This window comes from Muntiacus reevesi, chromosome 8 (genome assembly GCF_963930625.1).
Source record: "Muntiacus reevesi chromosome 8, mMunRee1.1, whole genome shotgun sequence".
Taxonomy (NCBI): domain Eukaryota; kingdom Metazoa; phylum Chordata; class Mammalia; order Artiodactyla; family Cervidae; genus Muntiacus; species Muntiacus reevesi.
This window is the reverse complement of record NC_089256.1, coordinates 36,982,220-37,009,864: the sequence shown is the minus strand read 5'-3', so window position 1 is coordinate 37,009,864 and position 27,645 is coordinate 36,982,220. Positions and strand designations below refer to the sequence as shown.

At 45.5% G+C, this 27,645-nt stretch overlaps 1 protein-coding gene across 4 annotated transcripts in view; it reads right to left on the bottom strand.

Annotated features, from left to right (window-relative positions):
• The window catches only part of BOC (BOC cell adhesion associated, oncogene regulated), an 84,723-nt gene extending 59,272 nt beyond the window's left edge, over nt 1–25,451 (bottom strand). For 3 of the 4 annotated variants that reach the window (XM_065942973.1, XM_065942976.1, XM_065942974.1), the window contains exons 1-2: nt 24,972–25,451; nt 20,674–20,765 (exon numbers count right to left, since the gene is read on the bottom strand). The gene's annotated coding sequence lies outside the window, so the exon portion shown is untranslated. Of the gene's footprint in view, nt 1–17,260; nt 17,283–20,673; nt 20,766–24,971 lie in introns of those variants that run through there. The other variant, XM_065942975.1, reaches the window with a different exon arrangement.
• Between the last annotated feature and the right edge of the window lie 2,194 nt (nt 25,452–27,645).

Genomic DNA, 27,645 nt, shown 5'->3' with positions numbered 1-27,645 from the left:
GAGTGGGTTGCCATTTCCTTCTCCAGAGGATCTTCACAACCCAGGGATTGAACCTGTATCCTGCATTGGCAGGCAGATTCTTTACTGTCTGAGCCACCAGGGGGATCTACCTCTGTGAAGGAGGTAGTATTGTCATCCCCATTCTACAGATGCAGCAACTGAGGCTTAGAGACCTTACACAGCTTGTTCAAGGAAAGGAATCAAAGCCAAGGTTACCTACTTCCTCTGCCTGCTGGCCGTGGAGTCCTTGATAGACTCAAGCAGGCAAACCAAAAAAGGAAATTGAGGAAGGCAGAAAAAACTAACAAACACAAAATCAGTCTGGGTTGGAGTCATGCACTAGCCACCACGTTTCAGGAGGGATTGGTTCAACAGGTCCCACAATGCACTCTGCAGCCAGTTTCTGAAGATGCGCTGTCCCCCACCCCATCTGAGTCAGTCCTGAGGTCTGAGCACCTCAATCCCGTCCAAAAGTTGGCAGCAGCCCATTGAGTCTGGATCCAAGTAATATGCACCAGCATGTAGTGAGACAATAAAATTCTTCCATTTCTTAATCTGGCCTCTCATCTTCCTTCTGTTCTTACACAATAACCATAAGACTGGAGGTTCCCAAAGCTGGCTGCGTAGAACAATCATACAGTGACACTAAAACACATCAATGCCTAAGCGGCACCTCAGGCAAATTCAGTAAGAACCTGTGGAGGTGGGGCCCAGGTGTCAGCATTTTCAGACCTCTCTCCTGGAAACAGTAATGTGCAGCCAGGGTTGGGAACCATTGGGAGTCTCTGCCATGGATGTGCAGGTTATCCGGACAATGAAGGGCTTCCAGAAATGCCCTGGCTGCACTGGACACCATGGCTGAAATTATGGAATTGTGAGCTTTGTATAAAGATGTTCCCTGCCGTATTATTTTTAGAGAAATTTTTGCCATTTTTAAAGCTAAAAATTTTTTTTATTCTACAAATTGAATATCTTAATACACTTTAATGAATAAAACATTTTCTCACTGTTTCTGTCAGATTTCTCCAGATATTTTTCTGGACTTTAAGATTCCTAGTTTTCTCCTCTTCCCACAGAAATCAAAACCCAAAAGAGGACCACCATTGCAAAGAGCACCTACTTTGGGGGCCAAGACAACTTCCATGGGAGCAGATACTCCAACAGGTCCCTGGGCCATAGTCACCTCTGCGGGGGGCCACCCCCTTTGGGGGGCAGGGAAATTAGCAGGAGACTAGCAGTTTTCCAAGCATATGCACATGTTAGCATTTGCACATGAAAACCTGAAATGCCATTCCCTTAACAAACTCAGAACAGTCTTAGGGGCTCACAGACCACCAGGAAGTGGGACAGGTGTGGGCCATCTAGGGGTCCCACACCCACTTGACACCAGATCGCACCAGAGGGCTTTGGCTCCCCAGGAACTGGCTTTCTGACATCCCAAAGGGCTAACAACTTAGCCTTCCGCAAGGAATGGATTTTCAGTTTGGCCCCTGCTGGGAAGGAGACAGCTCCCCACCCCAACCTTAGAGATGTGGATCCCACCCCGCCCCTTCCCATCTGCGGTCCTCCCACTACAGGAATGAAGCTGCTGCTGCCCGGCATATACCCAGACTGGTTTCATCTCCTTCCAAATCCATTTTGTGTCTTAACTTCTGCCAAGAATAAAAATTAAAACACTCATATACACATCATGCGTGTTTGGGAGGGGAGGACAGAGCTGAAAGTTTAAACTGAAAAAGACTAGGCAGAGAAGGGGAGGGGTACGTCGCTGATGAAACTCAGGGCTTGAGACCTCCCTGGGGTCTGTGTGGGTCCTGGAGCACCCTGCCTGAGGCCCCTGTTGGTAAACACCCAGGGTCGGGCCTGAGGGGGTTGCAGCATCACCCCTCTAGTGGCTCTAATACCCATTTCACACCACCCCACCCCTGCCCAGGGGGCCACAGAGCAGCTGACCTGCGCAGCACTCCAAGGCCAGAAGCAGACTCTGATCCTCACACTTGGACGGGACGGCTTCTTGCTAACTCCCAAATGAATAAAGCAGTGCTTCTGGGCCCTGGTGGTGCAGGCAGCTTGCAGACTGCTTGTGGACACCCAGAAAAACGGGGCTGCAACTGGAGTCGCCATGCTTAGACTCCTATCCCCCGACACTCTGGCCTGCAGACGCCTGAACCTAGGGTTCAGGCAGAGCTCCAATACAGCTCTCTCCTTTCTCTCTTGCTGCTAACTTCTTCCTTCTGGGCAAAACCAGGAGCCCCTGCACTATAGAACAATCACACCTCACCCTTTACCCATTGAGGATCCCCTAGGGTTCAGATAACAGCCCCGGACTCAACTTGGTGGTTCAGATGGTTAACAATCTGCCTGCAATTCAGGAAACCCAGGTTCAATCCCTGGCTGGGGAAGATCCCCTGGAGAAGGGAATGGAACACACTCCAATATTCTTGCCTGGACAATCCAGGCAGAGGAGCCTGGCGGGCTACAGTCCATGGGGGTCACAAAGAGTCGGACACTACTGACTAACACTTTCACTCACTTTACTCAACTCTAAACTGCCCTCTTTCCTCCCCAAATGGTGAACTAAGTACTCACATCACTTACAACTGTCCAGATGGAACCCATCCTGACTCATACAATCCCTTGCCTGACACAAGGCAACATGTATTGACAGCTTGTCAGTCAACATGTGTTGAGTGCCCATTCAATATTAAGCTCTGTGGATCCAAAGGTAAAGTTCAAGCTTTCTCTCAGAGCTCAGGATCTAGTAAAGGAGTCACACAAACATCTCAGAGTAGCATGGAGCAATTGAGACTCAAACCCGAGTGCCCTGGACTGGTGTCCTTTCCTTTACACGCCCTTATTAGGAGGGCAAGGGGAGACTGGCTCACACACTGCTTTTGGAAAGGGGACCCTTGTGGCATTCATTTTTGCCCTATCTGCACACAGGTCAGAATAATGAAAACAAAGATTTAAAAAAAAAAAAAACAACTCTTCTGTTTGTCTTGAAAATTGTTGAATCTGGATGATGGGTACATGGGGTTCATGATTCTCTTCTTTCTGCTCTTGTGTATTGAGTTTTCAAATAATACTAAAACTTGCTTTTTCAATAGGATGACTAGAACAAGATAGTCCCAAACCTCAGTTCTTCACCAACTTCCAGGACACCCTTCCCCCACCGTCCCCCATGTCACCTCAATTAAGCCAAACAGCACTGTCAGGCAGGTTTCCATGAGCATCCAGATTCTAGTAATGGAGGGCAGTATACCCCTCTTCAATCTTCAAAGGCTCCCCAGTGTTGGGCCAAAGAGGCAATCCCACCCCTTTCTTGGGAAAGAATTATAAACCAGCAGCTTATCTCAAAAGCCAAGGTAGTAATAATCATGATGGCAATAACGGTGACATCTAGCACCCCCTGAGTCAAGAGTTCTTCCAATGAGAGAAGGTAGATAATGCAGTTCAATGAACTCTTGCTTGGACTTGGGAAATATTCAGAGTCTGGGTTTTAAGCATCTTAAGGGCCCCAGGCATGGTGCTCAATAATCTGTTGGCTGATCAATTGAAAGGCCACTCTTAAATGGTTAAGAACTTGTCTTTGAGGCCATGTGGAAGATGCCTGGGGGCACAAATAGCACTGCTCTCAGCAAGGTTTACTGCTGGGTCTTTGGAGAAGCAGCTCAGTGCAAAACCTGTGACTGAAGGGAGGCCGGATGAAGCGGGCATCATGAGTTTCAAATGGTGGGAGACAGGTCAGAACCCCTGTCCAGGGAAGGGTCTCATACCTCATCTTGACTAAGTTTCAAAGAAACAAAGCCTCGCTCTCATTTCCCTGTCTGGACCATGGGTGTCAGCACCAGTACTTTGAATAGCCTCCTTGTGTGGGGAAAATGAGTTCTGCCTACCTATCATGGTGGATCAGGCTGGTTCTCTTACCTCCTAACTTTGAAAGCTGTCGAACTCAGCAGTTCAGGAGTCACCCTATTCCGCGGCCATGGAGACTTTGTCGAGAGAGGGGAGGAGGGTAGTGGTAAGTAAAATTGGGACCCTGCCCTAGTTCCCACAGGCTTTTTTCTGGAGAGAAACTACTAGAGAGGACTCAGACCACCCTGGAGACTTCCTTCCACCAGCACTCACTGGAGCTGCACGTGGTGAGGCGCACGCCACACCTTCTGGCATAACCTACTCTAACAGGGACCATGTCATGGGGAGGTCCTGGCATGGCCCCCACAGTACAGAATGCCATTCCTTGTACTAAAGGGTGTGTTTTAAATATCCCAAGATATTTATAAACTCGGTGTTCTTGAGATTTTTTTTTCACCAAAAAATTAGGGGGAAAAAATCCCCCCCCCAAATGCTTTCTCAGATCATGGATTTATCTTTCGGTTTAGCAGACAAGGCCCCTACCTGGCTGCACCTACAGAAGCTGGTCTGGGATACCCCATCAGGACTCTCGCTGTACCTCCCGGTGAGGGGGTGACTCAGGAGTGAAGGCTGGATTTGGTAGGAAACACAGATCTCACCCTCACATGTTTACCAGTTTTCTGTCCTCAGCCTCCACAGGCAAACTGAGACAAGGGCCAAGGCCTCCCATGTGTCGATGGTCAATAATCAGTTACAGCCTTCCAGACACTGGAGGGAGACCCAGGAAGCCAAGAGGGGGCAGGGCACACCACCCTGATTTCAAAATGAACAACAAAAGCAAGAACAGTTTGTAGAGAATTCAACTCTGAAGAATCTGAGGAGCACTAAACACTCCACTACACTAATGTTCACCCTCTTGGTAACAAACCTGGACAGGTACTATTAGTCTCCACTTTTACGGGGTACAAGTAGGGAGAACACTGAATGGCAGGCTGCAGATGGGAGGGTGGGCTCAGCAAAGAGCAAACCAGAAGAGGAGGTGGGAAGAATTGAGGTCACAGGCGTGGAGTTTCTACAGTCTGAGAGCTGGATTTCCAAGGAGGCCGTGTCTTCTTTTTCCTGTGTACTGAATTCTGAGGCACCTGCCTGGTGTCCTTTGGAGTGAGAAGGTCCCAGCTGGCCATGGCTCTGTGTTTACTCCACACAGGGAGCAAAGAAAGCTGGGGTCTAAGTTTCAGTCCCTGCTCCCCAGGGTTGGATCCCTCTCCATTTACCACTACCTGGTTAGTAGTTTTCAGCCTGGTTCAACCAGATGGCCCAGGTGACCCCATTCATATGCACTGCCCTTTCCTCTGTGGTCCCGAGGTGGAGCAGGGTTGGAAGAGCCCCTTCCTCTGCTCCTGTTATAAAATCCATCATTACCCCCATCCCCAGAGAGCCTTGCTATTGAGTGACTGGTAAGGACACTGAAAACTGGGGTTTCTGCCACCATACTCCCAAGAAATCCTAGTTTGCTTTTGAGGGTGACTGCAGAACGAAGCACCTCTTGGCAGGGAAAATGCTTTCGCTCTGTTTGTGCCTGATCATTCTTCCTCCTGAATGACCACAAACCAGCCCCAGTGCTGGATCCCCCTCAGGACTCGGCAGACACACTGGGGCTGGGGCAGCGCCCACAGAGGCTGAGGGAGCTGTGGGGCCGCCGGATGTGGTGTGAAGGAGTGCGGCCTGCCCTGCTTGCCCCAGAGGGTCACTTCCCCGCTGCTCGTCCGAAGCTCCAGAGCAAGTAAAACAAACTCCTGAGAAGGAAGGCAAATAGCCTGATGTAGGCTCCTCCTGTCTCACTACTTAAGAGTGGGAAGGAAGGTCTGCTCAGCTGATATTTCCAGATGTGGAACCAAAACACAGGCAGCAACTGACAGTTTACCGGCCTGGGCTGAACTCCAGTAGCACCAGGGCCAGGCATGTTCTGTGGGCAACGACAGAGCAGCAGTACCGCAGACCCCTGGGTTCTGGGCAGGTGGTCTCAGCACCAGCTGTGGGCCCGCCCTTCATGAGCACCTTGTACCCCAGATGGATGGGGTGGGGGCGGCATGCTCAGAGAAGGCCATGCTTAAAACTGACTGGAGGAGATGGCTAAGTGAGAGAAGCCAATCTGGACTATATGTACTTGTGATTACAACTACATGACATTCTGAAAATGAGCTACGAAGACTGTAGAAAGAGCAGTGGTTACCAGCGATTGGGAGAGAAAAGGAAGGAAGGCTAAAGAGGTGGAGTACAGGGGATTTTTAGGCAGTAAAAACTATTATTCTGTCTGACAGTGTAATAATGGTGGACATTATGCATTTGTAAAACCATACATTGTATAACAAAAAATGAGTCTCAATGTAAACTATGGATTTTAATAATGACGTGTCAACACTGACTCAATTGTAGCAAATGCATTACACCAACGTAAGATGTTAGTAATAGGGGCAATTGGTGGGGGTTGAGGGTATGTGGCAACTCCCTGTAATTTTCACTTTATTTTTTATTATTAACCTAAACTGCTTTTTTTTAAGGCTATTAATTTCTTTTTAAGTTAAAAAAATCTGGAGGGGAAGCTCTGGACCATTCTCAGCTCCCTGAGATGCTGTAGATATTGAGTCTGGGGATCTCGGTAGTGTAATTTCTCAAGCACATTTATTGTCAGCATGAGACCTCTTGGGATACTGGTCCCTATTTTTACTCTTCCTTAGTTTCTAAATCTAGAACCAAGTGTCAGAAATGACTAAGATGAAGTCAGATCTACCCCCTCATGGGCAGACATCCAAACCTGCTCTTCCTTGTACTTGCAGGCTGTCAACTCTGCCACTGCAGAGACCATGTCTGCTTCCTGTGTGCCTAGCACCAGGCCTGACTCCCACCAGGCCCCCATGTGTGGGGAACTGAACTACTCTCAAATTCATCCAGTGCTCCTCACATCATCAGATGCATCACATCACAAATGCAACAGGCTAGGGTTAGGGTATGTGGAGGGTGTGATGGTGTGTGGAGTATTTTCTGAATACAACAACGGAGAGTGTTGAGCAGAGAAGTGACCTCGCCTGGCTTCTCTTTTGCAAGTTGACACTGACTTTTCTATGAAGGATAGACTATGGGCAGGGAGGTCAGGGGTGAGTGAGGCAGGGAGAACACTTAGGAAGATATTCCAACAGACCAGGTAAGCAAATGTTGATGGAAGACAAGGATGGTATGAAGTTGCAGGATTCTAAATACATCTTAGAAGGAAAGCCAAGATCATCTGCCAACTTAAAGTGGAGCATGAGAGAAAGAACTGAGTCAAAGATGATTCTCAAATTTGGGGCCTAACCAGTAGAATGGAATGTGCTGAATCAGGGAAGAGGCAGAGGAAAGGCTGGGTGGAAGCTGTTTCCTTGGTGACCAGGACTGAGGACTGGTACCAATGGGTACACCTGGGCTGGGGCCTTGCCCCATTGTGGGCTCCTCACTTTCACCATCTTCTCATTCCCTCATCACTATATAGCCTTGAGCCAGTGGGGTTCCATCAGTGCATCTTCTACCTACTCATCTTCCCAGCTGCCCAATCCAGCAAGAACACTTCTTCCAATCTGTTTTCCTTTCCTTTCCTATTAACAGCCACCTTCTACTGAATATTCACAATGCATTTTGTGTGCTTTATATGCAGTATCTTGCTGCCTTTTTGCAACAACTTTAAGAACCTAGGTTTTCAGAGTTTAGGTGACTAGTCCAGGGTTATACATCTAGCAACTGGCAAAGTCATGTACAAACCTGAGCCTGTCTGGTCCCAAAGCCCATCCTTAAACAGGGTGCCACTCAATCTCCAACCTGGAAGTGGCCCCAGAAACACTGCTGCCTCCTGCAAATATCATCTTTCTTTTGCACCTTTGTCTAATAAGATTCACTCCAAACCTCTGTTCTCTCAGGTGGGGTCCCCCTGATACTCCTCAGATTCCTCTGTTCCTTCCTCTCTCAGGATCTTCTTGACATGAGATCTTTTATTCTCTCAACTTCTGCTAGATCCTGAGATCTTCACTGTCTTTTCCCACAAGACAGGGAAAAGCAACTTGTCTGGCAATAGGACTTAACTGCCTTCAGTTCAGGCCCCTCACTCTTAGAAAACAAATACACTTATATGTGAAATCTATAAAAAAAAAAAAAAAAGGTACAAATGAACTTATTTACAAAACAGAAGTAGAGTCACAGACACAGAAAACACATTTATGGTTACCAGGGGATAAAGGGGAAAGGGGTAAATTGGGAGACCAGGATTGACACATGTACACTACTACATGCAAAGTGGGCTTCCCTGGCGGCTCAGATGGTAAAGAATCTGCCTGCAATATAGAAGTTCCAGGATCTATCTCTAGGTCAGAAAGATTCCCTGGAGAAGGGAATGACTACCCACTGCAATATTCTTGCCTGGAAAATCCCATGGACATGGGACCATGGTGGGCTACAGTCCATAGACTCGCAAAGAGTTGGACGCAACTGAGTGACTAAGCATATATATAAAATAAATACTAATAAGAACCTACTGTATGTATAGCACAGGGAACTCGACTCAATACTTTGCAATGGCCAACATGGGAAAAGAATCTAAAAGAGTGGATACATGTATAATTAATTCACTTTGCTATACACCTGAAACTAATACGATACTGCAAATCAACTATGAAAATTGTGTTGAAAGTGTTAGTTGCTCAGTCGTGTCCGATTCTTTGTGAACCCAGGGGTTTTGTAATTCCATGATCACCAGATCAGTCCATGGAATTCTCCAGGCAAGAATACTGGAGTCGGGGAGGAGCCAAGATGGCGGAGGAATAGGACGGGGAGACCACTTTTTCTCCTACAAATTCATCAAAAGAATAATTGAACGCAGAGCAAACTTCACAAAACAACTTCTGATCGCTAGCTGAGGTCATCAGGCGCCCAGAAAAGCAACCCATTGTCTTCGAAAGAAGGTAGGACAAAATATAAAAGATAAAAAGAGAGACAAAAGAGCTAAGGACGGAGATCCATCCCGGGAAGGGAGTCTTAATAGAGGAAGTTTCCAAACACCAGGAAACCCTCACACTGGCGGGTCTGGGGGAAGTGTTTGAATCTTGGAGGGCAACCTGACTGGGAGGGGAACAATAAATAAAATCCACAGATTACGTGCCTAAAAGCAACTCCCAGCAGAAAAGTACCCCAGAGGCCTGCATCTGCCACCAGCAAGTGGGGGCAAAACGGAGAGGAGCGGGCGGCATTGCTTAGGGTAAGGACTGGGCCTGAGTGCCCTGAGGACAATCGGAGGGAGCTTTTGTGAGTTACCAACCTAAACTATGGGACAGCAAAAGAGAGAGAGAAAATTAACTGGCCCGAACACACTGCCGGCGGTTCGCAGAACAAAGGGACCGAGCAAGTCCAGAGAAGAGCTCGCAGGCTGCGGACCAGCCCAGCCCCACTGGAGGCAGAAGGCAGGGGGGAGGGGAAAGGGGCAGGCTCGGCCCCAAGGACCGCATCCCCTACCGCACTGCAAACAGGCCTCCAGTTTCTAGTCAGAGACCTCCTGAGATTCTGGATGGTCAACATCCGCTGGGAGGGTCTTGGCGAGACACAGGGCGCAGGCACCCGACCAAGCGGGCAGGGACTGGGGCTGGGGACTCAGAGGGCAGAAGGCGCATGTACCCGAGTGGTGCGGGCGGAAACTGAGACTGGGACCGTGGAGGGGAGAAGGTGCGCAGCACCCGGGGAGAGTGCGCCCGTCAAGCTCCTGGCTGCCTGAGCCGCTCAGATGGGGAAGACACAAAAAGCAGGTGCAGGTTTTTGTTCCGCACTTTTGGGGAACACCCGAGGGCTGGAACCGCGTGCAGCGCAGGGCACGCTCCATATAGAGCAGCCGGGAGCCTGAGCATCGTTGAGGGGAAAGTAGCGGCAGCCCCTCCCCGCAGAGAGACAGAACTAGCTACCTGAATAAGAGACCACCTCAGCCCGCCTGTGTCAGGGCGGAAATTAGCCACTGAAGAGACCGGCAAACAGAAGCCAAATAAACAAAGGGAACCGCTTCAGAAGGGACCAGTGCAACAGATTAAAATCCCTGTAGAAAACACCAACTACACCGGACGGGGCCTGTAGATATCGAGAAGTGTAAGCTGGAAGGAGGAGCTATCTGAAACTGAATCGAACCCACACTGGCCGCAACAGCTCCAGAGAAATTCCTAGATATATTTTTACTTTTTTTTTTTTAAGTAAGAAAAAAAATTTTTTTTCTTTTTTCTCTTTTATTTTCTTTTAAAATTCCCTCTTAATCCCCCATTACTCCTTAACTCTCATTTTCATAGATTTTTATGATTTTTTTAATTAGGAAAAAAATTGTTTTTTCTTGTTTTTTTTCTTTTTCTCTTCTATTTTCTATTTTTCTTTTTCTCTTATTTCTTTTTAAAGTCCTCTATTACTCCTCTACTACTCCTTAATTTTCATTTTCATTACACTATAACCTTACAAAAAAAAAAAGAGAAGCCCTATTTTTAAACCAAACTTCATATATATTTCTAAAATTTTTTGTGTGTGTTTTGGTTTTTGTTTTTAATATTGTATTTTTAAGGGTCTAACCTCTACTCTAGATTTTTAATCTTTGTTTTTCAGTATATGATATAAATTGTGGACATTTAAGAATCCAATATTCAGTTCCCATTTTTATTCAGGAGTGTGTTGATTACTCTCTCCCAATCTTGACTCTCCGTTTTCTACCTCAGAACACCTCTATTTCCTTCTTTCCCCTTCTCTTCCCAATCCAATTCTGTGAACCTTTGTGGGTGTCTGGGCTACGGAGAACACTCTGGGAAGAGACAACTGTGTAGATCTGTCTCTCTCCTCTTGAGTCTCCCTTTTTCTCCACCTGCTCATCCCTATCTCCCTCCTCCCTCTCCTCTTTTTCATGTAACTCTGTGAACCTCTCTGGGTGTCCCTCACGGGGGAGAATCTTTTCATCATTAACCTAGAAGTTTGATTATCAGTGCTGTATAGTTGGAGAAGTCTTGAGACTACTGGAAGAATAAAGCTGAAATCTAGAGGCAAGAGACTTAAGCCCAAAACCTGAGAACACCAAGAAAAACCCTGACTACATGGAACTTTAGTAATAAGAGACCGTCCAAAAGCCTCCATACCTACACTGAAATCAACCACCACCCAAGAGCCAATAAGTTTTAGAGCAAGACATACCACGCAAATTCTCCAGCAACCCAGGAACATAGCCCTGAACGTCAACATACAGGCTGCCCAAGGTCACACCTAACACATAGACCCATCTCAAAACTCATTACTGGGCACTCCACTGCACTCCAGAGAGAAGAAATCTAGTTCCACGCACCAGAACACTGACATGAGCTTCCCTAACCAGGAAACCTTGACAAGCCAATCGTCCAACCCCATCCATTGGGTAAAACCTCCACAATAAAAAGGAACCACAGACCTCCAGAATACAGAAAGCCCACTCCAGACACAGCAATCTAAACAAGATGAAAAGGCAGAGAAATATCCAACAGGTAAAAGAACACGAAAAGTGCCCACCAAGCCAAACAAAAGAGGAGGAGGTAGGGAATCTACCTGAAAAAGAATTTAGAATAATGATAATAAAAATGACCCAAAATCTTGAAAACAAAATGGAGCTACAAATAAATAGCCTGAAGACAAAGGTTGAGAAGATGCAAGAAATGTTTAATAAAGACCTAGAAGAAATAAAAAAGAGTCAATCAAAAATGAATAATGCAATAAATGAGATCAAAAACACTCTGGAGGGAACCAAGAGTAGAATAACGGAGACAGAACATAGGATAAGTGAGATAGAAGATGAAATGGTGGAAATCAATGAAGCAGAGAGGAAAAATGAAAAAAGAATAAAAAGAAATGAGGACAACCTCAGGGACCTCTGGGACAATGTGAAACGCCCCAACATTCGAATCATAGGAGTCCCAGAAGAAGAAGACAAAAAGAAAGACCACGAGAAAATACTCGAGGAGATAATAGCTGAAAACTTCCCTAAAATGGGGAAGGAAATAGCCACCCAAGTCCAAGAAACCCAGAGAGTCCCAAACAGTATAAACCCAAGGTGAAACACCCCAAAACACATATTAATCAAATTAACAAAGATCAAACACAAAGAACAAATATTAAAAGCAGCAAGGGAGAAACAACAAATAACACACAAAGGGATTCCCATAAGGATAACAGCTGATCTATCAATAGAAACCCTCCAGGCCAGGAGGGAATGGCAGGACATACTTAAAGTAATGAAAGAGAATAACGAACAACCTAGATTACTGTACCCAGCAAGGATCTCATTCAGATATGAAGAATTCAAAAGCTTTACAGACAAGCAAAAACTGAGAGAATTCAGCACCACCAAATCAGCTCTTCAACAAATGCTAAAGGATCTTCTCTAGACAGGAAATGCAGAAAGGTTGTATAAACGTGAACCCCAAACAACAAAGTAAATGGCAACGGGACCACACCTATCAATAATTACCTTAAATGTAAATGGGTTGAATGCCCCAACCAAAAGACAAAGACTGGCTGAATGGATACAAAAACAAGACCCCTATATATGCTGTCTACAAGAGACCCACCTCAAAACAAGAGACACATACAGACTAAAAGTGAAGGGTTGGAAAAAAATACTTCACGCAAATGGAGACCAAAAGAAAGCAGGAGTAGCAATACTCATATCAGATAAAATAGACTTTTAAATAAAGGATGTGAAAAGAGACAAAGAAGGACACTACATAATGATCAAAGGATCAATCCAAGAAGAAGATATAACAATTATAAATATATATGCACCCAACATAGAAGCACCGCAATATGTATGGCAAACGCTAACGAGTATGAAAGAGGAAATTAACAGTAACACAATAATAGTGGGAGACTTTAATACCCCACTCAAACCTATGGATAGATCAACTAAAGAGAAAATTAACAAGGAAACACAAACCTTAAATGACACAATGGACCAGCTAGACCTAATTGATAGGACATTTCACCCCAAAACAATCAACTTCACCTTTTTCTCAAGTGCACACGGAACCTTCTCCAGAATAGATCACATCCTGGGCCATAAATCTGGTCTTGGAAAATTCAAAAAAATTGAAATCATTCCAGTCATCTTTTCTGACCACAGTGCAGTAAGATTAGATCTCAATTACAGGAAAAAAATTGTTAAAAATTCAAACATATGGAGGCTAAATAACACACTTCTGAATAACCAACAAATCATAGAACAAATCAAAACAGAAATCAAAATATGCATAGAAATGAATGAAAATGAAAACACAACAACCCAAATCTATGGGACACTGTAAAAGCAGTGCTAAGGGGAAGGTTCATAGCAGTACAGGCTTACCTCAAAAAACAAGAAAAAAGCCAAATAAATAACCTAACTCTACACCTAAATTAAGTAGAGAAGGAAGAAGTGAAGAACCCCAGGGTTAGCAGAAGAAAAGAAAACTTAAAAATTAGGGCAGAAATAAATGCAAAAGAAACTAAAGAGACCATAGCAAAAATCAACAAAGCTAAAAGCTGGTTTTTTGAAAAAATAAACAAAATTCACAAACCATTAGCAAGACTCATTAAGAAACAAACGGAGAAGAACCAAATCAACAAAATTAGAAATGAAAATGGAGAGATCACAAAAGACAACACTGAAATACAAAGGATCATAAGAGACTACTACCAGCAGCTCTATGCTAATAAAATGGACAACTTGGAAGAAATGGACAAATTCTTAGAAAAGTATAACTTTCCAAAACTGAACCAGGAAGAAATAGAAGATCTTAGCAGAGCTATCACAAGCAAGGAAAGCAAAACTGTAATCAGAAATCTTCCAGCAAACAAAAGCCCAGGACCAGATGGCTTCACAGCTGAATTCTACCAAAAATTTAGAGAAGAGCTAACACCTATCTTACTCAAACTCTTCCAGAAAATTGCAGATGAAGGTAAACTTCCAAACTCCTTCTAAGAGGCCACCATCACCCTAATTCCAAAACCAGACAAAGATGCCACAAAAAAAGAAAACTACAGACCAATATCACTGATGAACATAGATGCAAAAATTCTTAACAGAATTCTAGCAAACAGAATCCAACAACATATTTAAAAAATCATACACCATGACCAAGTGGGCTTTATCCCAGGAATGCAAGGATTCTTTAATATCCGCAAATCAATCAATGTAATACAGCACATTAACAAATTGGAAGATAAAAACCATACGATTATCTCAATAGATGCAGAGAAAGCCTTTGACAAAATTCAACACCCATTTATGATTAAAACTCTCCAGAAAGCAGGAATAGAAGGAACATACCTCAACATAATAAAAGCTCTATATATGACAAACCCACAGCAAGCATTACCCTCAATGGTGAAAAATTGAAAGCATTTCCCCTGAAATCAGGAACAAGACAAGGGTACCCACTCTCACCACTACTATTCAACATAGTTTTGGAAGTTTTCGCCCCAGCAATCAGAGCAGAAAAAGAAGTAAAAGGAATCCAGATAGGAAAAGAAGAAGTGAAACTCTCTCTGTTTGCAGATGACATGATCCTCTACATAGAAAACCCTAAAGACTCTACCAGAAAATTACTAGAGCTAATCAATGAATATAGTAAAGTTGCAGGATATAAAATTAACACACAGAAATCCCTTGCATTCCTATACACTAACAATGAGAAAACAGAAAGAGAAATTAAGGAAACAATACCATTCACCATTGCAACAAAAAGAATAAAATACTTAGGAGTATATCTACCTAAAGAAACAAAAGACCTATATATAGAAAACTATGAAACACTGATGAAAGAAATCAAAGAGGACACAAACAGATGGAGAAACATACCGTGTTCATGGATTGGAAGAAACAATATTGTCAAAATGGTTATACTACCCAAAGCAATCTATAGATTCAATGCAATCCCTATCAAGCTACCAACGGTATTTTTCACAGAACTAGAACAAATAATTTCACAATTGGTATGGAAATACAAAAAACCTCGAATTGCCAAAGTAATCTTGAGAAAGAAGAATGGAACTGGAGGAATCAACCTGCCTGACTTCAGACTCTACTACAAAGCCACAGTCATCAAGACAGTATGGTATTGGCACAAAGACAGAAATATAGATCAATGGAACAGAATAGAAAGCCCAGAGATAAATCCACGAACCTATGGACACCTTATCTTCGACAAAGGAGGCAAGGATATACAATGGAAAAAAGACAACCTCTTTAACAAGTGGTGCTGGGAAAACTGGTCAACCACTTGTAAAAGAATGAAACTAGAACACTTTCTAACACCATACACAAAAATAAACTCAAAATGGATTAAAGATCTAAATGTAAGACCAGAAACTATAAAACTCCTAGAGGAGAACATAGGCAAAACACTCTGCGACATAAATCACAGCAGGATCCTCTATGACCCACCTCCCAGAATATTGGAAATAAAAGCAATAATAAACAAATGGGACCTAATGAAACTTAAAAGCTTTTGCACCACAAAGGAAACTATAAGTAAGGTGAAAAGACAGCCCTCAGATTGGGAGAAAATAATAGCAAATGAATAAACAGACAAAGGATTAATCTCAAAAATATACAAGCAACTCTTGCAGCTCAACTCCAGAAAAATAAATGACCCAATCAAAAAATGGGCCAAAGAACTAAACAGACATTTCTCCAAAGAAGACATACAGATGGCTAACAAACACATGAAAAGATGCTCAACATCACTCATTATCAGAGAAATGCAAATCAAAACCACAATGAGGTACCATTACACGCCAGTCAGGATGGCTGCTATCCAAAAGTCTACAAGCAATAAATGCTGGAGAGGGTGTGGAGAAAAGGGAACCCTCTTACACTGTTGGTGGGAACGCAAACTAGTACAGCCACTATGGAGAACAGTGTGGAGATTTCTTAAAAAACTGGAAATAGAATTGCCATATGACCCAACAATCCCACTTCTGGGCATACACACTGAGGAAACCAGAGCTGATAGAGACACGTGTACTCCAATGTTCATCGCGACACTGTTTATAATAGCCAGGACATGGAAGCAACCTAGATGCCCGTCAGCAGACGAATGGATAAGGAAGATGTGGTACATACACACCATGAAATATTACTCAGCTGTTAAAAAGAATTCATTTGAATCAGTTCTAATGAGATGGATGAAACTGGAGCCCATTATACAGAGTGAAGCAAGCCAGAAAGATAAAGAACATTACAGCATACTAACACATATATATGGAATTTAGAAAGATGGTAATGATAACCCTATATGCAAAACAGAAAAAGAGACACAGATGTACAGAACAGAGTTTTGGACTCTGTGGGAGAAGACGAGGGTGGGATGTTTCAAGAGAACAGCATGTATATTATCTATAGTGAAACAGATCACCAGCCCAGGTGGGATGCATGAGACAAGTGCTCAGGCCTGGTGCACTGGGAAGACCCAGAGGAATCGGGTGGAGAGGGAGGTGGGAGGGGGGATCAGGATGGGGAATACATGTAACTCCATGGCTGATTCATGTCAATGTATGACAAAACCCACTGCAATGCTGTGAAGTAATTAACCTCCAACTCAAAAAAAAAAAAAAAAAAAAAAAAAAAAAAAAATACTGGAGTCGGTTGCCATTCCCTTCTCCAGGGGATGTTCCTGATCCAGGGATGGAACTCTGCATTGCAGGCAGATTCTTTACCATACAAGCCACCGGGGAAGTCCACTATGCTAAATCAACTATACTCCAATTAAAAATAGAAGAAAACAAAACAAAATAAACATAGTCACAGAAGCAGACCCAGCCCTTGTCCCAGACTCTGACCTCTGCCTGTGCCCTCAAGTATCTTATCTCCTAACTCATCTTGGGTGAGCACAGATGCCAGAGGCTTTTGAGGTAAGTAGAACCTTCTGTATCAAAAGTGTTCCTTTGTGCATTTTTCTGTATCCTTATAGTGACCTGAGAAGGCAGCTTGTGAGGATGAAGTAATAAAGGCTCAGAGTTCCCATGATTTCCTCTTGGTTATCCAACTAGTTGGTCACATAATTATATCTTAAACCCAGGTGTCCTGAGTCCCATCCCTGCACCTCCCCATACACACACACACACACACACACACACACACACACACACACACACATAAAGCTAGAACATCCTGGCTTCAGGTTTTCCACATTTATTAAAGAAAAACAAGGAACTGAGGGCAACTGCAGGCTCATCACAGGCAAATCTCCTGGCTCTCTGAAGCCAGTAGGGAGAGTTGGTTTCGCTCTGCAGGTAACAGCCTGTAGAATTCTTTCTGCTGACTGCTCTGTGAGTATTTGCCTGGCAGGTACCATCTCCTGTCAGTTACCTGTCTGTCAAAGTTGCTACTTCCTTCCCCAGGGTATTTTTCTGCACAAGCTCCCACTTCTGACCAGGAAAAGTATCTGCTGGGCAAAACGCCTTCTCCCCCTCACCCCTCTGAGGCCCAGAGGACCTACTTGATCAGACTTGCAGAGATCCGAGGAGCCCGTGGATTCAGTTGGCACCTGCAGTGGAAGCAGAGACTCAGACAGCCAGTTCAGATGATGTCCCAGAGGGAGAAAAAGCCGGGAGATACATTCCAAGAAGAAACCTAAGATACCAGCAGCTTTCAGCACTGCCCGAGGAGCTGGACATCAGCTGGGTCTCAGGACCCGGCTTCCCTCATGCCTTGACTGCTGTGAAGCCAGTCAGGACCTTCCAGTTGTGGCCCCAGTTTTCAATTCATGTCTCTTAAGGCAAGTCTCACAAGGGCCGTCACCTGCCCCTTGCACTTTGTTAGCTGCAAAAGAATTAGTTTTCCATAGCTAAGGGAGCTCTGCTTAGAGAGAGTGATTGTCTGGATACTTTTTTTTTCCTTCTCAAAGCCTGAGTTTTGGAGTTAGCAGCCTGGCTGTGCAATCTTGGCTCTGCCACTTACCAGCTGTGAGACCGCAACAGGTCCCTACAATCATTTAGGCTTCAGTTCCCTTATCTACCAACTGGATCATGCTGCCCATCTTCACAGGACTGCTGGGGTGTTGCAGGACAGTGCTCATGGGCACCTTGGTTTGCAGCAGGTCTCACTAAATGGCAGGTGCTGTTCTCTACATCATTGGAAGAAGGATGGAGGCAAGCAAGGCTGACTCTTTGGTTCTGGGATCTGCCGGTCTCAGCCTGCCCTTGGGGTCCATAGATGATTCCCTGAATGGGGAATGATTCTTCCCTCTTGCCCTGAAGGAAGGGCACCTGCTGCTCACGTATGCTCACCCTCTTAAGGGAGCATCTCTACATGTGTGCAACGCTTTGTTTGTAAAATCAGGGGTTTAACAAAGATGAACTCCATCACAATACTGCCTTCAGCAACCTGTTCGGTTCTTTTCACCCACACTCAAGACCTTTGTGGTGTCTCAGTGACAGGGAATTGGCTGCCAACCATCTTGTTCCCCTTTGGGTAGAAGAGCTGAGCTCCCCACCCCACTCTCTCCCATTGTTGAAGACCACTCAGTGAAATGTGCTGGCAAGCTGCCACTGTCCAGGCAGGCAAAAGCCGGGCCTGATTACCCAGCCTGCGTCTCTGGAACAGAAGCCTACAGAACACAAGGCACCTGACTGTGGGGCTTTCACCTTGCACTGACGCGGTCTTCACGATGGTGAGACCACCAACACTGTCCACGAAGGGCTGCAGGTGACTGCTTGGCAGGCCTGTGCAACGGAAGAGCCATTAGACTCTAACTCTTGGCTGTAACACAGCGGATTTTTATGTAATTTGTTCACTACAAAACATCCATTCATAATGACAGAAGTAAACAATCATGAATTTCCATTACTTTATGTGGTCTCACTTGCAAAAGCAGGTACTATGTTGACTGACTACATGACGAAATCCTCCTCACATGAGCACAGGTGTGTAAAAAAAGGATGCGCTACTGTCACACCTCTGTGGGATGATAGTCATCAGACTGAAAAGTAGGGGAGATGCTTTGTGAGGTAATTAAGAGCAACCTCTGCTTTCACAGAAAAGTAATAAACTCAGAACCCCCCAATTTGCCTCTCCAATTAACTGTAACCCACACCTAATAAACCTGCTGGGATTGTAATGTTGGGTAAGTTGAGACTAGTAAAGCCACTTGGCTGGGACTATTCTCGAAAAATATTGGCAGGCCAGGAAAGGTGAGGGAGTGCTCCCTTTAAGAGTCCAATTTCAGCCTGGCCTGGGCAAGGGAACCTCCAAGGTCAGCTGGTTCCACACACCCTCCTCCTCTTACCTGGAGCTCCCATCCTGCCTAAGCCACCTCTTAGCAGTCAAGGAGGGTCCTGGGCAAATGGAGAGCCCAGCAACTTTTATGTGTCCCTAAAATAAACATCTCCTCACTTTCTACTCTGGGAATAACTTCGAAACTAAGCAAACCTACCCCAGACAGTAGAACAAAGGGCAAACAAAACTGAAAAGTGAAAAGATGAATTCAGATACATGTTTCTGGCATTCACAGCTAAAATTTGATGGGATGAGAAAGAAAAGACAATCACATGTTTCTCCTTTGCTCCCTGAAAGCTACTCAGTCACTGCTTTTAGAACCTCGTTGAAGACTCACATTTCTGACATTCTGTATTCAATGTAGAGATCTCAGTTTTTAACTTTACTAAATAAAAGAAAAAAAAACCTCCGAACTTGAAATATCCTGTCTTAAGAATCTTCAGCCTATTATCCTCTGAGGAAAAGTGCATCTGCAGGAAGGATGTTTCAGTCCTGCCAGCCCCACCTCGACCTCTAGGACAGCCTGAGATACTAGCTCTCCCCACTCAGAAGCCTTGCTTCATGACCCAGCCCAAGAACTTTCACACTGGAGTTTGCATTGCTGTGCCCTGCATGTCCCTTCCCTGCAGTCATGGAATTCTGGAAGGTGCGGGCTCTGATTTTAGTCTGGGCACTCAATAAAAAAACTTGTTGAAAGGATGAAGGCTCCAACTGACACACAAGTCATCACCCTCATCTTGTCCACTGCTGTCCAAACTCAGTTTGGAGGAGAATAAGCATTCTTTGCCGTATTTTCTGCTGCTCAGCTCCTTTTAGATAATTTTTTTAAAAATTCAACTCATATTATGTACTTTCCTGTTACTAACCAGGAGAAGTAGTTGAGACTTTTCTCAACATTTTCTCTGGCAAGCAAGGTAAGTTGATTGTGAATCACTGGCTCTCATCTTTCTCCTGTGATTTCAAAACTCTTACTGCCCAATAACTCTGTCCCAAACATCAAAGACCTTCTTTGAAGATAAGGCCAAATTCTCCATTAGGAAAAGACAAACTATTTCCTAACTTTATTTCAGAAGATGGAAGATGGAACGACATGGATCCCTCTAGGTTTTGTGAGATAAACACTGCCTGGTACATCAGACCAGAAGGCATTTGCTGTAATACCGTTGGTAGACATATGAACACAGGGCTTTCCTCACCCACACCCAAGCAGGACTTTTCCACAGTAGTCTTAGACTCCAAATCCATAATAAATGGTTTACATCCAACAGGTTGAACAGAATTTGGCTCAGGAAAGGGGAGTCCACATGGTCACCCGAGGGAAAAGAAGCTCTGACTACAAAAGTATCTGAGCTGAACCAACCTGTTTTGTCCAGATTCCACTCAAAACTGGACCCTTCCAATACTGAAGGATGAGAAACATTCTATACTCACGTGGCAACACAAACTATGAAAATATGACTGATCCAAGCAGCCAGACATATTAGACTATGGGCAGAAAACCTCACCTGCTTCTTCTACTTCATTGCTGATAGCCTCAGACGGTGTGAATGTTGACAAGACTTTATGGGTCATGAGTTCCAGGAAGTTTGTTCTGGGCCTGAGGAAAAAGAAAGTGTCTCAAACAAAATAAACAAAACACTTTGAAAGTATTTGCTTTTTATAAGGTACATTGCTATAAACCAGACTAATTCCTTATTAATACATTTTACAAATAAGAACACGGAGAAAAGGCTGTTTTTTCCTAAATCATAGGCTTCCTTACATCTCCAGGTACCTGGCCCTATGCTAGAAATGGAATAAACAATGGATGAAGAATAAGGATTACATTGAAAACAGTCATTGATCTTACAAAACCATTACCGTTTTCATCAATATTTACCAAATATCTGTTAAGAACACATTATGAGCAGCCTTCATACAAAGTAAGGTGGGCTAACAGGGAAGGGGTTGGGGGTGGTAGGGCAGCAGGTGAGGAATGAACCCCATACACACCAAAATCAAGGGTCATTTACTAGATGGGTCAAGCTGGAGTAGAAGGGTCCTATCAAGGTAATCATCATGAGACAGAGCCACATGTGACAGGGCTAAGAAATTTAGATTGTAAACTTAAGAGTGATGACTTGTTTATGGGACCGATGAAGGATGGGTGGTGGCGGGTGGTGGCAGGGGATGGGCATGGAGGGGCATTGGTAGACAGTGGGGAGTCCAGTCATGTGTCAGCACAACTGTCCAGGGCAAGAAGAAGCATGGTGGTAGCAGGAATGGAAAAGACAGTGGGCTGGTAGAACAATAAAGGGAAGGGCAGGAGAGACCGGGCTAGTTTAGGGAGGAGCTAACAGTAATAATGGAGACAGTAATCGATCAGTTCGGTGGATGGGGTCAGTGTGAATGGAGTCCACAGCAGAGCCAGGGCTCCCATCCAAGTTTCCTAATCCTTAGGGCAGTGCCACTTGAGATGGATCCTTTAAGCCTTACTTCCTGATTCCACCTCCCCTTCTCTACCCATTTCCAACCCTGAGGGCTCCAAGGAGGCTAGAGCCCTATTTAGGAAGGCTTTTTGTAAACATGGATTTCTAGATTAAAAACAAACTCCATCTTCCATCGTACCCTCCAGCCCCAAGTATTTGATTCAGCCTCATAAATGAAAATATTACATGTAAAGGCTCCATGTGGGAGCACTCTCAGGATTTAGCTTGTTCCCAGCAATAGCAAAGGGGATATACAGGCTGGCTATACCTGTTCTCTATGAGCCTTTGGTCAAAAGCATAGAGATACTTCAGCCCTGTCTGACTACAGAGTCTACACTTTTATTGCAGCTATGTGAAAAGTCTGTATGCACATGGATGAGCAGAAACAGTTGTGTTATAGTATAGGAATATGACTAATTTTAAAGCACATTTTATTATTAGTAGATGTTTGTACAATAAATAAAAATCGGGTGGGGGGCAGTACTTTGGAGAACCGTCCTTTGACTAAGAAAGCCTATTCAGGGACAAACAAGCTCCCAGTCTGGGTGGGGTCTGATATACTAGAAACTTCTGCTAAATGGTTTGCTGAATCGGAGCATGGAGATGACAAGAAGTTCCATATGTTAAAGTAAATACATTTAAAAAAACTGTACCAAATCACTTTCTTTTCTCTCCCTCCCCAATTCCCATTCCTCCGCCCACCTTATTTTCCTAGATAGCAAAGAGGCTTGGAATTTGGAGGAAAGAAAGCAAACTCCCAATGTACAATATCTTCTGGTGCCAGGTTAATACTTTCTTATTCAGAGGCCAGAAAGTACTGGAAGCAATTATCTGGTACACTTGGGTCCTCTTCAGCTTCTTCCCGCTTGTTTAAAAGACGCGGAAGGAAAAACTCTTATTTCTTAACCATACTGGGGACTTTGTCAAAAACTGAACTCAGATCCCCAGGGTCCCATGGAATACTATGACCACCATCTTCACTTCTCACCATGCCAGCTTACCCACTGGGGATCCCTGGCAAACTCCACTGAATTATTTCATGAGTAAAATCTCTTACTCCTTCTTACTCCTTACTTCTATGGAAACCACAGGTAAGCTGCTGAAGAGAAGTAGGAGCCCAAACATTTGAAAGAGCATTTCAAAGAAAGGAAAATTTCTGGACCCATTTGGAGGAGGGAAAAGAATATAAATTACCCTCTTAACACAAGTTGACCAACCAATCAACAGCTAAGCAGGGGGGCTCTGTTCCCCTCCTTCCCATCCCAACTGTGGTCAAGGAACCAACTATCCTGGCTTCTATCAACTTCCTCTCCCCAGTAAAGCCAACGCTATGGCTTGGGCAATTTCTCCTGAGAAAATGTGTCTTGCAAGGTTACTCTTCTGAGATCTCTTGACAGAGGATAAACAGGACAGTGTCTCAACCCTCAGATTTTATAGGTGTAGATGGCCTCCAGCTTCTTAAAGAGCCAAGCTCTGAGCAATAAATGTGGGCAGGAAATGTCAGCAAAGCAGCAACTCTTACTTCTTTCATTTTCCATTCACTCACTCCAAACACTCATGCTCCAGGAAAACCGTAACTCCAGTGCTGTTCCCCCACCTCTCCCCGCCTCTGTCCCAGGGACCCCAAGGTGCTTCAAGGTTACCATGGGAATCTTCTGGGTTTCAATTATGAAACCATTAAAAAGTACCAATTATAAGACCTCAGAAACGTTCCTGAGAAACCTGTTACACACCTCAAAATGGTCAAACTCTTGCCTCAGATTCACTTTAAGTAAAGTTCAGAAAACAGGTCACACAGATGTTTGGGAGCCTGAGCCCCCACCTTAGTCCAAGGAGACTGTTTCATGCTGCCTTTGAGAAAATGAAGACTGATTTATTGGCTATATCCAAAGAGATGACAAACCATGACAGGGCTGGGCTGCCTGCAGGCCCAATTGTGGAATAAATCAGAAATGTGTGATATCCAAAGGGATGACAAATCATGACAGGGCTGGGCTGCCTGTAGGTCCAATTGTGGAATAAATTAGAAATGTGTGTGCATTCAAGAATTTTGAAAATTTCATTCATTCACCACCCAGTGTTCGCCAAGTTCTGGGTAACAAAGATCTAGGTGATGAATGTGAGCTGGGTACAGGGCACCTCGAGGTGGCACAAGGGCCTGAAACCAAAACATACTTTTCACTCAGTTTATTCAAAGAGGTAACTTCAGGTCAAAAACTTATTCGAATCCATCCGAGCTTGCCGAGAAGGGATGGGGGAAGGCAGAATACCCCACCACACCCAGAAAGTGCCTGTTTAGGATTGCTGGTGTGTGGTTTGGGTATTCTTAGCTCTACTGCCACATCTCTGGAGGCGCACAACCTTCCAAGGAACCCTGCCACTGTAACCCCATCCCCAAAACAAAACTAAGCAAACAAATCCCCAGGGCTCCTTAATCTCCTCCAGTTCTCTCCCCACCCCCTAACCCCCAATTCTCTTACCATCTGGAAGAGCAAACTAACACTGGCATCCTGAAAGTTAAGCAGAGCCTTCAAAAATCCAGCAAAAAATTCTTCTTGGGTTTCGTGCCCTTCCCCACAGCCCCTTCTCATTTGTTCCAAGGGATCATTTCCCCACCTCTCACAGTTACACAAACAAACCCCCGCAAGAGCACAACCCCAGGAGGACGTTGTGCACGAAAACACACACACACACACACACACACACACACACTTGACTGCACGCTGCTCCAAGCCCACAGACACCTCTGGACACCCCCACTTCAGCCTCGCCCCTTCCACCTTTCCAGCGGGGGATGTTTTTCTGGCGCTGTTTTGCTTCCAGTCCGTTCAGTATATCTAAAAAAAAAAATTTTTTTTTAAAAACGCCAAGACGGTAAACTCCGACCCCACTAAGAGGCCAAAGGCGCGTGCGATAGTTTTGTGTATTTGCAGACTTCATGTGGGCTTCTCCCCACGGCCCTGCTGCGCTCTGAGCCTGGACCTGGTGTCAACCTTCGGGGGAAGTTTGGGAGGCTGTCCGGGCCCTTCTTCCACAAGCGAAGCTTCCGGGAATGATCCGCCAGACCGCGCCTTCATGGAACGAGACGCAGCGCTCCCGGGCCCGGAGACGGCAGCCCGGCATCCCGCCGCCAGCCTGGGCCGCAGCCCCCCGCCATAGCCCACGGGCAGAGCGCTCGGACCGCTCCCGCCGCCGCCGGCGCGTCCCCATCAGCCACCCGCCGGCGCTTCCTCGGCACCGCTCGGCCTGCCGCAGCCAACCCGCCCCCTCCCCTCCCCAAACCAACAAACACAACTTTTTATGAAAAGAAAACAAACTTCAGCGACGTGACTCACCTCTGGTGCAGCCGGCTCCTAGGAAGGGCGAGCCGGGGCCCGGGGGCCAGCGCCGTGGGCGCGGAGAGAGCCACACAACCCGGGGCCGCCGGACACACAACCCGCACGGTGACACCCAGGGACACACAAAACAGGAGGGCGGCCGCAGCGGGAGCAACAAAGGAGACCCGGACGGAGAAGTTGCCGGCCGGAGAGGCGGGGCGCGTGCGGGCGCGTGTGGCTGCGGCAGGCGTGAGTGTGAGTGTGTGCGCGCGTGTATGAGTGTACGCTCGCGACGGCTGACACGGGCGGGCCGGGGCTCAGGGTCCTCGCGGCAGGGAGCTGCGGCAGCGGCGGTGGCAGCAGGAGGACGAGGCAGGGAACGCCGCGCCCTGCGCACCCCTTCCCTCCATATGGAAGAAGCTTTTTTGGATGACTGAACTCGCAAACAATTCCTTCTTTTGCTTCTCCTGCCTAGGAGCCTCCCATTACCGCGCGAGGGGGAGGGGGAGCAGAGGAGGCGGGGAGGAGGGGAGGAGCAAAGTGGAGCCAAGAAAGTCTTGGAAAGGAAGCTGGAAGAAAAAAAAGTCTCCCCAAACTCAGTTCTTCTCCTAATACCCATTTTCTTTCTGTTGCGCCTGAATCCCGTACTTTCCCCCAACTTCTTGTTCTTTCCCACACCAAAAGCAAAGTCGTCTTTCTCCCACACCCAGGGCTCCCCTGAACCCCCACTTTCTCTTTAGCTTCACCTCAGACCCTAGCTCGCCTACACTATCCTCTCCTCTCGCCTATCTCTTCTCCCCACATCTTTTTCTGATACGCATCCCCGCCCTTCTTAATGGTCTCCATTCTGCAAACAAACGATTGCATAAATCATTAAAAGTAGACTTTGTTATTAAATGCTCCCCTACCCTCTACCCCCAAATGGGGCAGCAACTGTCGAGAAAATTATGAGTTAACCGAAGCCCCATTGCTACCTTCCCTGACCTACGCGGTGGGTCGGGAGAGAGAGTTTGCAGCGCCCTGGCCTGACCTCCATTCATCATCCCAGGGTGGAAGCTTGAGGAAAAGGATGAGAGAGCTGAGGCCAGGGAGGGGTAGCGGCTGCAGAGGAGTTAGTTACCTCCATGAAATTAAAAGACGCTTACTCCTTGGAAGAAAAGTTATGACCAACCTAAATAGCATATTGAAAAGCAGAGACATTACTTTGTCAACAAAGGTCCAGCTGGTCAGGGCTATCGTTTTTCCAGTGGTCATGTATGGATGTGAGAGTTGGACTACAAAGGAAGCTGAGCGCCGAAAAATTGATGCTTTTGAACTGTGGTGTTGGAGAAGACTCTTGAGAGTCCCTTGAACTGCAGGGAGATCCAACCAGTCCATCCTAAAGGAGATCAGTCCTAGGTGTTCATTGGAAGGACTGATGCTGAAGCTGAAACTCCAGTACTTTGGCCACCTCATGCGAAGAGTTGACTCGTTGGAAAAGACCCTGATGCTGGGAGGGATTGGGGGCAGGAGGAGAAGGGGATGACAGAGGATGAGATGGCTGGATGGCATCACCGACTTGATGGGCATGAGTTTGAGTAAACTCTGAGAGTTTGTGATGGACAGGGAGGCCTGGCATGCTGCGATTCATGGGGTCTCAAAGAGTCGGACACGACTGAGCAACTGAACTGAACTGAATTGTGTGCGTGTGTTAAGCCCTCCCTTTAATGTTGGGCGGATAACACTCAGAGTATCAGTTCTCAAACTTGAGCTACATCAGAACCCCCTGTAGGCTTATTAAAACCTTGCTGCAGCATTAAAACCTGCAGTATTTCTGATGTGGCAGGGTCTGGGGTAGGCCCAAGAATTTGCACTTCTATTAAGTTCTCAGGTGCTGATGCTGTGGGTCCCGGGCCACATTTTTAAAACTACTTTTGTAGGATATTGAGAAGTCAAACATGCTTTGAGCTGGGGCAAATGGGGTCTTCTTATTCTGTAAGGGATGGAACAGAGATAGTGAAGGGTCATCCAGTTCATATCCTTACACTGCATTTGAGGAAACCGAGACCCAGAGGGGTTAAGGCAGGCAGTTGTTCAAAGTGAACCTGGAGTTTGTGCCAAAGTGGGAAGAAAGCTGTTCTGAAAGTTGGTCAGGCAGGCCTATAGTGGGTTGAATGAAAGTGCTGCATCCTGTTTGGCAGGAGTACTGCCCCCCCCCATGCAGGGGCCATTGTGTGACTCTGAGAAAGTCACCTAACCTTTCTGACCTTGGTTTTGTACTCTAGTTTCTCATCCCCCAAAATTCACTTTACATTGAATATATGATTTTAATTGAACCTGAATCAAAAAATGTTTAAAAGGGTAACAGAAATATCTTTTAATCAATACATTGTACTATCTTTTTTTCTCATGCTTTTGGAAAATTCAGGCATGAGCCAGTTTCTTTATTGATATATCTGGTATGTTCAGCCCCATGTGCCTGGGTTACTGGGTCTGTCCCCAGGGGAAAGTAGATAAGGGGGATGATCCATTTTCAACAAGGTGAAAAAGACTATGAACTCCTCCTTTGAACTACATACCTGTATTTTTTCCTCTCCTTTCTTCTCCAATTCCCCACCCTCCCCACTTAATCTTCACCATTCTCCCTCTAATATTCTCCAAGACATATTTTTCTCTCCACTCAATAACCATACTAGCTTCTACCTTATTGTCC